Raw genomic sequence first — 10840 nt, forward strand, 5'->3', positions numbered from 1 at the left:
ATAATTATAACCACACGAAACATCGAACCATAAAAATGAAACCTGCTGATGTAACTCTTGGTTATGAAAAACACATACTTCAGAAAGTTTACAAACCGCTTCAAAATGAACAGAAGCGAAAAAAAGATAAATTTACAGTTGGAAATAAAGTTCAAATGAGCAAGTATAAACCTGTCTTCGTGCTACTCAAAAGTTACTTCCAGAAGTGGTTTTGGCGCCCTCTAGTGGACGTCAAAACTTGCAAGTACCACCCTCTCCGCGGGTTCTGAGACCAGTACTCCAACCATTAGCGGTGCCCGCATGTCTTGCACCTTGTAACATGCGGTAACTTGGTGGTTGCAGAAAGCCAATAGGTACCGCTGCGCGAGTGAAACCAACTCTTCAGACTGTCTTAAAATTCTAAGGGATACTAGCTCGTACACAATACTATCACTAGCATATAGGGATTATCACTAGGTAATAATAATTGAGGGCAAGTATATTTAACTGCTGTCTTAAACCCGAGTGAGTATAATGTGGAAGAAACCCTTTTTGGGGCAATGAGTGCAGGCTGTAACTCACCACTAATCTGCAGCATGTCCACCAATACATGCGATTGGTACCATGGGGGACCCATTCCAAGCCCCACTTCGACCAGAGTCTCTCTATTTCCTGAGATGGGAGGCGTTTTTAGGTCCACGTAAGGACGGTTTCGTGGTGACTGTTGGTGAGGCACCCACATGCATTGCAGGCCTAATGGGTAAGCTAATGTGAGCTTATGCTCACATTTCGCTTTTATAATATTACGGTAGTGGATAGGCGATTACGCAGCGCGAGTGTGCCCAAATGAGTGAGGAATCAGCCTCCCGTTAAACGGAGGTGAACTCAACCATCCCGTTAGATTAATTAATTAATTACTCAAAAGTTACTGTCTAAAAAAATAAATATAAAGAAGATTTTGAAAAATTTGTCATTGATCATGATGTAGGTGAAATTTATAATTCAAATTCATAACTTTGAACGGCAGATTTTATAAATAAAAATGTTTTAAGAATAGCAGATTAAAAAAAAAAGTGAACTTATTAATTCTTTAATTTTCATAATAATTAAAATTAATAATCATAATTTTTTGTTTGTTATAAATGGATTCATTTATTTGAAATCAAATAAGTTATTTATACCTGTAAATTCGAGTATCGTTAAGGTTATAAACTAAAATAAAATTTAATACACATGAAAATTTAAATTGTATGAGAATTACTTTATATCATAAATTAACAATTTTATAAAGTTACTGAATCTTATTATTATAATTTAATGAGTAATTAAAAATTATCAGATGCTTCTTAGTGTTTCAACAATTGATAAACAGCAAAAAGATCTGGATTCAAGTGCATATTCCAGTTCAAAAGCTCCAGAAGATGTTGAGGATGATACAGAAGAGATTTCAATGCTAGAGGTTTCCGACGTGGTAAAATTTTTTATATAAATGAATTAGTTATTTATTTTTCTTAGTAAAACTTTGTTGGATAGTTTGAAATAGGTTAATCAATATTAAATATTTTCTCTGAACTTCATTTAAATGTACATTTTGTTTATTTCATATACCGTCAACATCAGCACCACCAACATCTGATGCTCAAGTCACTCGTTTATTCTGTAACTGTAAACAGAATTTAATAAATATTTTTACAAATTACGAATGTAATAAATATTATTTTATTTTTTTTTAATTTTCTATTTCTTTTGCTTATACTTAAGTTTTCTTAATTTAAAGTTAAATTAGAAAAACTGAATATATATATTCTCATTTATACTTAGTGTATATTTTTCATTATATATATACTAATATTATTATAATTATAAAGTAATATAATACATAATTGAAAATTTCTTACTTTAAAATATAATTATAAAATAGGATATATATTCTTAATTATGATAAGCTTACATTTTTCATTATATATATATTAACATTATTGTAATTATAGATATGATTAATATAATTATGAATATAAGTAAAACAATCTTTAATTATAAAATAAATAAATTTTATCGTCGATTGCTCCAAAATAATTCCGAGTAATAATAAAAGTATGGGACAGAGCATGCGCAGTAGCCTACAGCTGGGAGATGTAGCGTGAACATCTGTCATGCTATGTCTTCTTCTAACGCACGGACGTTCGCCGCTCGACTTTCTCACTCGTGCACTACTGTTTGCTCCGATTTGTAAACTTCAAAGCCTGACAATGGATATTACTGGCCGGTTTTTCGTAGGCAATCCTATACCATCGTGTTTGTTATAAAATTAACTACGTTTTGATATAAAATTCAAGCGGTTCATAGGTCGGTGGAGTTTTTTATATTGACTTACCTATTTATACCTGCTTGCCAGGTAGTTGGGTCAAGAAATGGATAGGCAAGGCTACCGCGGCATATGCTATGCACTATTTGCTGTTGGTTAGAGTACAATTTGGCAGGTTGCAAAAACAACAAAAAATTTTAAAAAATTTAATTTTTATTAATTTATTAAAAAATAGCCTGGTCAGGATTTTGATAGGCAAGCTATTATAAGCGTATTGAACTATTATTTAAGCGTTTTAAAAAATATATCTCATTAGGTTGCAGGATCGGTGAAGGCCGAAGTAGGTCCGGCTCTTAGACTATACAAACCATATTTATTGAAATTTATTTTTTCAAACTTCGAATTAAATACATTTATCTACATTATTATTTAGTTTTATTTTTTTATTGGAAACTTTATAACCCCAAGGTATAGTATCAGTTGAGGTGCCACTTAATTTCCTTTTATCATCACACCAACTTCATGCTAATTTACTTTGTTTAATTGTTTTTACTTCATGATGACTACTTCTAATCAAATATTAATGTTTTGTTATATTCACATGATCCACCAGACAAGCCTTAAAATCATCAAACGTGATCTATCGCAAAGTGGACCCTTTGACTCCCTTAGCTCTTTTTGGCCTTTCTATTCTGATAGATTTTAAATTTGTTACGTTCCCGAAATAATTTATTGATTTAATTAAATTAATTATTTTTAATCAATTAATTTTATACAATGGAGCGGAAATCGGTTACGATAAGAGAGTCGCCGTGGCTCGCGGGTAGGCAAAACAGATGACGATGCATGAGATCCGGGCTACGACGATTCTCCTACAGGGAACCTGAGATGCAGCGTCAACATTTTGTCAACTCTGTTGGTTTTATGATATTTTTATAATGACGAAATAGTCAGTCTTTCGAGAGAGCTCATGGAGCTCAAACCTCTGCTCTCCAGCCATAATTAATAAATTATAATTAATCATAAATTAATTTAACCTTATTATGGGGTGCCAATTGGCATCCCAATATTTTTACCTACACCGAGGCCTGTCCATAACATTATTACCATCCAGGAGTGAGCGCTTATCAGCTGCTCCGCCCTGCCCTATAACCCTGAGCGCTCAACAGCAGTTCGGGTTTCTCTCAAATTTTCCTACCATTCACCTGTTATTGTCAAAATAATTATATGGAGTTGGAACCGGCATCGAAAATACTTAAAATCGCGGAAAACAATTATAATTAATAATTAATAAAATAATCGACGACCACGGCTCGCCAGGGGTCTATAGACACTCTAACGAGTCCAAACCTGGATAAAATTGAATAATTAAAAATTATTTTTATTTTTAATTAATTTTGGGTAATTGCCCATAACGTAACAGTGGCGCTATAACCAGGATGGTCTTAGAATATTTATGTTATTAAAATTGAAACGTTGACCCGTGATTATCAGTGATAGTAAGTAAAAATAAATTTTTCAATTACAATTTTTGCGGAAGTACAATTATGATTATTAAAACCTTAATTTTATTTAATTGAGACATTTTTGATTTACTTTATTCATTCGTAAAGATTACAAGCGTCACTATCGACTCAGTGCTTGTATGTCATTCTAAACATTTTCAAATTGTCAGCTCAACATCCTGAGATAAATTAAACCACCGGGCCACCAGAAAACGTAAGATTAGTCTAATTAACGTTATGCCTTAATTTACACGCAAGTGATTGTTATTGCCGTCGGAAGAGGTACGTACATGCAGCAGCCAATTAATCAATTAATTTATCTGACGTGCTTATCCATTATCGAGAAAAAATGCTGTAAGTGAAAAAAAAGTTAAATATGGAAATGAACGATCATAACTACTTCGGATAAATAAGTTTAAAATTAATTGAATTATTAATAATGTTGCTACGGACTTAAAGTAATTTTTCGCGAGTTACGAAAAATTTGTTCGGTTTATTAAACTTATCAAATATATTATGATTGCTAGACGAATTACGAAGAAGATTATAATTTAAAATAATCATTGGAATTTTAGAATTTCATTATTCTATTTAAATTAATTTTTGAAAAATTAATTATTTTTATATTCAAAAATAAAAGTGTTGGTACGGATATTTTGTAACCTATATTGTGAATGCATTTGTACGCGATCCGATATAACAATTCTTATTAGAAAATATTTAAATTATTGTAAAACTGTTGCTACGGAGTGTTAAAGGTTTTTTCGCGAGTATATTTAAATATATTACACGATCAATTTATTTTATTATTATTATGTGAAATTATACTGCGCGAATATTTTAGGAAATGTTTTAACTATGTTTTATTTTGTGTCAATTTATTTTTCAATGGGACCAGTCGAAATTCTCGCCGTTGATTTAGCGAAGTGTATGTCCAGGTATACTGTAAAACCAAGACGTCGCTATATCACGATCAGATCTCAAACTGATCTCAATTAGTTTCAAATGAAACATAATTAAAATATTTGTCCACTACGGGTCTTTATTTAGCTTAGAACGAAATATTTTATGTTCCGATTCGCGACAACAACTTTACAATTAACTTGGAAAAATTATATTCCGAATTTTTATTTATTTAAGTCCAAATAAATGTATTGTGAACTTATTTCAAATTTATTAGAGCATCGATATAGATGTCTTTCTGAAAATGCATTAAAAATTATGATAATTATCATATAAATTTAAGGATCAAATAATTTCATTGATTTTAATATCATAGACTTTCAAAATGAATTATCAATGTAATGTTCCGATACCGGAGACGGAACTCCAAACAGTAATGGAGAATCAATATCGTTTACGCGCCAGATTACTTGCGTTCCGGGAGGAAGAATCGAGCAGATGTAGAACATTGCCGGTAGTAGAATCGGAATTCACAAAATCAAAAGCCCGTCTCTTAAAAGAGACTGTGATGGGCGAAAAACGAAACTATTTACGAGCTCGATCACTTGCGTTTCGGGAGCAAGCATCAAACGGATGCAGGATTCTACCTGTAGTAAAATCTGATTCTCTAAAATTGAAAGCTCGTCGCGAGAATGAAATCATGTTACGCGAGTTTCAAAGAAAATTAAATTCAAAAATAAATTCTGACATTTGTAATAGATCGGAAAAATTTGATAAATTCAAGACTGCTTATGTTAGGACAGCAGTCTACTCAAGTAAATTTGAGCATGAAAACGTACCACTTATAAATATTTTAATTGAAAATTCATATAATTTGTAGCCAATGAATGATTTCAATTTTCTAAGTAATAGTTCGAGTCATGCGTATGTCAATAAGGAGCTGCCTGTACTTTTAATGTCGAGAGCTCATTCAGTTCGGTCTGCTCAAGGTTTATTGAGAGCCGAAAATTGAAATATTTGGGTTGACGAGCTTGTTGTTGCCGCAACCACAAAAAATGAAATTATGCCAACCCGAGCCAATAAAGTTTTTGAGGTTGAGCATACGTGTAAAAATCACCGCGTTGACTTTTTGAATTTAAAAATAATTAAAAATAAAGAACTAATTTACTGCTCAGTGGAGAATAAAGAAGGAAATAATGACAGTCAATCATTGGGCTCAAAAATTAATTCGTTATTTTGGGTTGTTTCAAAACGAAACTATCCGCAAAATGAAAGGCAGGAAAAGGTTTATAAACATTATAATCTTAATGTAGAAGATAATTTCAGTGGGCATACGTTTTCAGGCTCAAACTTGATGAAAAATGTATTTTATACGATGCTCGATATTATAGGTATATTTAAGCTGTTAATTTTAATTAAAAAGTTTACCATTTTGTCATATCATAAATATATATAAAAATAATATCTGTAAGATAAGATTAAAAGTACCTCCAGATAAATATAAATTATTGGAGATTAATTTTGATTATGATGATAATATATACCTGAAAATAAGCGTTAACTCGGACCGCAAGGGATTAGACATTACTAACTTATTTTTGACCTTATTAAATATGAAGAAATCAAGAGATTATTTAATATTAATGTATTATATAAATTTTATTTTCATTGAAGCGCTATCAAGTTTTTGTACATGACTACATGAAACTGATTTGATCCGGTCGTGTAATTGGGTTGATTGAGCAGATTTCGAACATCACCATCGGAGCCTGATGAAAGAACAATGCGGTGTGAAAAATAGATTTTCAACATCAGTCAGCAACAGTGCTTCCAGTTCTGCGTGTGATGTCAAGCCACCTACAACCAGTTTATTCGCGTGTATAAATATCAAACTTATACACGTCGAGTTATTTACCTTTATTTATTTTGAAGACTTCCATTGTTTAGCAGAAACAGTTGGAATGTCGAGTTCAACTGTTAATCAACACCTTAAAGGTCGTCGCCGAGTCAACGAAGAATCAGGGCTTCAATCTCAAGAAATGAAGATTAGGATAATAGTCAGCCGATCCAATTCATCACAGTTATTATATTGACCGCCGAATCTAATCAGTTAAATGGAAATACTTTCTTTAAATTAATTAAAATTCATACTATATTTTAAATTAGAAATAATAACTGACTCAAGTCGGGAGGTAGCTACCCCATTTTTCATTATGAATTTCGACTTGAGCAGTTACTTCTTAGGTAATTTATAAATTACCGCAAAGCGGAAGTATATCTGTACGAATTATATTTAGAATTAATCATTTCAACAATACCAAACGACCGAGTCGGGAAGTAATTAAATTACTCGATACTAACGTTTAATTTCATATTACTAAGTTTAAGTAACATCATAAACGTTGTGTCTCAGGTTTAGGTTAAAATTTTACTGCCAAGAACTTCTTTACTATATTCAAAATGGATTTTAATTTTTGGGTTTATATAGAGTCATTGAAACATTCATCTTTAGTTTATATAGATTCATTCATACATTCAAGTTTAGCTTATATAGAGTCAATAACACATTCTATTTGGATTATATCGAGTCATGAATTTTATTTTTAGTCGTAGCGTTATTTATTTAAAGCGCTGCGACTTGCTTAAGTCGGGAGGTGTTACGTTCCCGTAATATTTTATTGATTATATTAACTTAATTATTTTTAATTAAATAATTTTATACAATGGAGCGGAAATCAGTTATGATAAGAGAGTCGCCGTGGCTCGCGGGTAGGCAAAATAGATGACGATGCATGAGACCCGGGCTACGACGATTCTCCTACAGGGAACCTGAGATGCAGCATTAACATTTTGTCAACTCTGTTGGCTCTATTATATTTTTATAATGACGAAATAGTCAGTCTTACGAAAGAGCTCATGGAGCTCAAACCTCTGCTCTTCAGCCATAATTAATAAATTATAATTAATCCTAAATTAATTGAACCTTATTGTGGGGTGCCAATTGGCATCCCAATATTTTCACCTATACTATGGCCTGTCCATAACATTATTAACACCCAGGGGCGAGCGCTTATCAGCTGTTCCACCCTGTCCTATAACCCCGAGCGCTCAACAGCAGTTCGGGTTTCCCTTTCCTGCCAGTTTCCCTACCATTCACCTGTTATGGTAAAAATAATTATATGGAGTTGGAAACTGCATCGAAAATACTTAAAATCGCGAAAAACAATTGAAATTAATAATTAATAAAATAATCGACGGCCACGGCCCACCAGGGGTCTATAGACACTCTAACGAGGTCAAACCTGGATAAAATTAAATAATTAAAAATTATTTTTATTTTTAATTAATTTTGGGTAATTTCCTATAACGTAACAAATACATAAAGTTTTGCTCGTAACCCAACTAAATCAGTAATAATTTGACCATTACACTCATCTTTCATAAGTCTAATCCCTTTTTTATTTTTTTAATGGAATGTTGTAAACATTATCTGGTGGGTAGTCAGTGGTATCAAATTTTTCGATATCACGTTTCATGGTGTCATATATATTGGGTACATTAAATTGATCAATTAAACTATCAGTATCAGTGTATAATAACTTTGATTTATGACTATTAAAATTTTTCTTAATATGGTTATAGTAAAAATCATGAAAAAAAGTTTTTGATAAGTCTAAGATGCTAAAACCAATGTAAATTGGTTTATTAAAGTATAGATTTCCTCTCTTTAGTTCTATTATGACTAGGTTTTTATCGTAAATTGTAAAACTATGGACATTTGGTTTTGCTATTAGAGCTTTTGCACCGCATCTACCCTCCCACTTGCTGACTATTCTCACATCTTTGTATTTTCGAACATTTTCCATCGTTTTACCAAATACAGTATTGTTCATAAGCTTGCAAAAGTTCTATTCAAATTCATTTTTTGCAACTTTGAGACATTCAGTATTCTTATCGAAATATGGCTTTAACCAAGCTGATTGCTTGAATTTCGAAACTCGATGAACTTTTACAAGCTTTATTCCTAAACTAAGACATTGTTGTAAATTTATGTAATGAATAACATATTTCTTCTTAGAATAAAGTGTTGTAGCCAATTTCGAATATTTACTGTCTGGTGGTATAAAATGTTCAAGGCATAAAAGTAAACTTTTATGCTCATCGTGTAATTCTATAGGATATTTTAAATCTACTTCTAAAATATATCCAATCGACTTATTATCATTAAAAATTTATCAACATTTTGTACATTAATATTCTCATGTATCCACTCAAAAGAATCTAGAGGTAAAGGCATACTCATAGCTGCTCCATATAAATTTTTTATATCATAATACATGAGATAACGTTCATCTTTGCTTTGATCAAAATCTTCTTTCATGAATCGATTATTAGCTTTTGCGTATCGATTTGTACATTGAGAAACACCACCTCTAATACCATTTTCAAAAAATAATATCATCTTAGGATCATCTAATGAATCTAATTTTACATCTGTAAGTTTAAGCATAGCATCAAAAGTAAGTCCCGGTGCAGTGTAATAATGCAATAGATCTAATTCATATGTTTTGTAACAACTGCTACGGAAATTCTCAAATATATCAGCCAGTAATAAGACGTCAGTTTTTAAATATAAATCTGAATATTCACCACGGGTATTTATATTAAATTTATTCCAAACTTGTTTGGCATGATTGTAATCTTCATCTGAAATATCACAATCATTAAGTTTCGAATAAAATAATTTTTTGTCGGGTATCACTATCTTCAAGCTTATCAACTGAATCAATGTATTCATAGGGAAATACTCCTTTACGTGTAGCTAATTGAAATTGCTGTAAGTCAGAATAATATTTTTGTGTCATTTTCTTATCATCATCGTCAAGATATGGAGCTAATTTTTCTATGCTTGAAGCCATAAAAGGAAAAGAGTCTTTAAATCTTAACTTCACAAATGTATTTTCTATTAACTTGGTGAATGCAAAATATTTTTCTTTATTAATTGGTCAAATATTGATTTGTCCATCGAAAACTGTAGATAATTCCCTAATTATGAAATGTGAATCATAACCAGATAGATTATGATAAATAACAGGAATAGTATGACTTCGTTTATAATTTTAATTACATGCATCATGTGCAGGTTCTTTATATTTTCCCGTAAAATGACAATGATCACGGCACGTTATTTCACCGGCTGATTTAAATAATTTTCCACAGTTGTGACAAACTTATGAATTATTATGATAATATTGTTTATCTGCAGTAAGTGGTAACATTTTAACATTATCTTTTAAATAACTGTTAACTTTTCTACCCAGAATTTCTAATTTTCTTAAAAACCATGTAATACAATCAAGTGAACGATTGATTAAACCTCGATTACAAATTGTCATAAGTACAATGCAGGTAATAAGCTACACTGTAAGGGACATGCTTTTGCGTATCATTAGTCTCAATCTCAAGCGTACATTCCAGGTCAGCATATACTACAAAAGGTACAGAATCCTTATGCTTTAAATTTTTAAAACTTAATACTTTATCTTCATCTCACTCAGGTAATCTCATTCTTACTTTATTGTATTTTAAACAATCTGGCTTATGTTTCTCAAGTGAATGTGCAAATCTAAAATGATTTAAACATCGATCGCAAAACCATAATTTTGATTTAGATTTTGTAAGTTGACTTTTTACTAATCTAGAGCGATTTTTAATCGAAGCAAAATGATGTATAGGTTGATAACTTTCAATATTTTCATCATCATTATTCAAAGTAATCTTTGTCTCAACCATTAATAAGTAAATAGTTTCTTTATCAGAACTATTTACACTTAAATGTAAAGGAACTATAATAGTATCATTTAAATCATCATATTTATTTTTAATAGTCTCCGATTCTATACCATAAACGTTAATGCTTAAATTGTTAAGTTTTTCAAATTTCGAGATATCTTTAAGAGAAATAGGAAATCTAATACCTTGTTGATTAAAAACTGCATCTACGTGATAATATGATGACACTCTATCAGGATTCTTACTTTTTGACGGAAACAATGCGGCTTTGATGCACCGAAGGGAGTAGTAGATGTCATTATTCTTGATGTTCAAGACAGTCTTCTTGTATTTTATATCTTGAGGTAAATCCACA

General features: G+C 31.2%; 1 long non-coding RNA gene across 1 annotated transcript; it reads right to left on the reverse strand.

The window, feature by feature from the left end:
* Nucleotides 1-6421: 6421 nt before the first annotated feature.
* On the reverse strand, nt 6422-7131 carry LOC103575325 (uncharacterized). The gene is made up of 3 exons (XR_549300.1): nt 7054-7131; nt 6608-6794; nt 6422-6549 (listed from the first exon to the last, which is right to left on the reverse strand). It is a non-coding gene; the product is annotated as an uncharacterized LOC103575325 (long non-coding RNA).
* Between the last annotated feature and the right edge of the window lie 3709 nt (nt 7132-10840).

Source organism: Microplitis demolitor, chromosome 5 (genome assembly GCF_026212275.2).
Source record: "Microplitis demolitor isolate Queensland-Clemson2020A chromosome 5, iyMicDemo2.1a, whole genome shotgun sequence".
NCBI classification, from domain to species: Eukaryota; Metazoa; Arthropoda; class Insecta; order Hymenoptera; family Braconidae; genus Microplitis; species Microplitis demolitor.